This window comes from Microtus ochrogaster, chromosome 15 (assembly GCF_000317375.1).
Source record: "Microtus ochrogaster isolate Prairie Vole_2 chromosome 15, MicOch1.0, whole genome shotgun sequence".
NCBI classification, from domain to species: Eukaryota; Metazoa; Chordata; class Mammalia; order Rodentia; family Cricetidae; genus Microtus; species Microtus ochrogaster.
Window position 1 is genome coordinate 45,893,054 of NC_022017.1, and position 530 is coordinate 45,893,583.

General features: G+C 44.5%; 1 long non-coding RNA gene across 1 annotated transcript in view; it reads left to right on the forward strand.

The window, feature by feature from the left end:
* The window catches only part of LOC113456750, a 6,421-nt gene that overhangs the window by 3,521 nt on the left and 2,370 nt on the right, over window positions 1–530 (forward strand). The gene's annotated exons all lie outside the window — the stretch shown is intronic.

The window sequence follows — 530 nt, forward strand, 5'->3', positions numbered from 1 at the left end:
CAAGTTGACATGAGAGTAACCAGCACACCTGGTGAGATAGACCTGGGATCTACCACTTGGTAGATTGAGACAGGAATATGGTAAGTTTAAGGCCAGTCTGGGCACTGTAGGGAGACAGATCCTGTCTCCAAAAAAGAAAAAGAATAAATAGAGGCTAACTATACTGTCTACATTTAAGAAACAATTACCATACCTTCTCTAATATTCGAACTCGGGACTCACCAGGTCTACAGAACAAATCTGAAGCCAACTTGGGCTACACAGTGGGGTCCTATCTCAAACATAAACCCCAAACAAATACTAACATCAAAAAAAGGGGGAGTTGCTTTTCTGCTCCACTTTCTACTTATAAATACTGTAGTGAGCTGGACAAGATCGCCATTACAAGATGGCGCCACATCCTGTCTTGTTGGTTATAAACAACCCCATATTTGGCTATGCCTTTGAGAGTTGCATGTCCCCCGCTTCCCGCATGCGCAGTGGATAAGGGTCTCTGGGCCTATCTCGATGCAGTCTGGTGTCAGCTGATG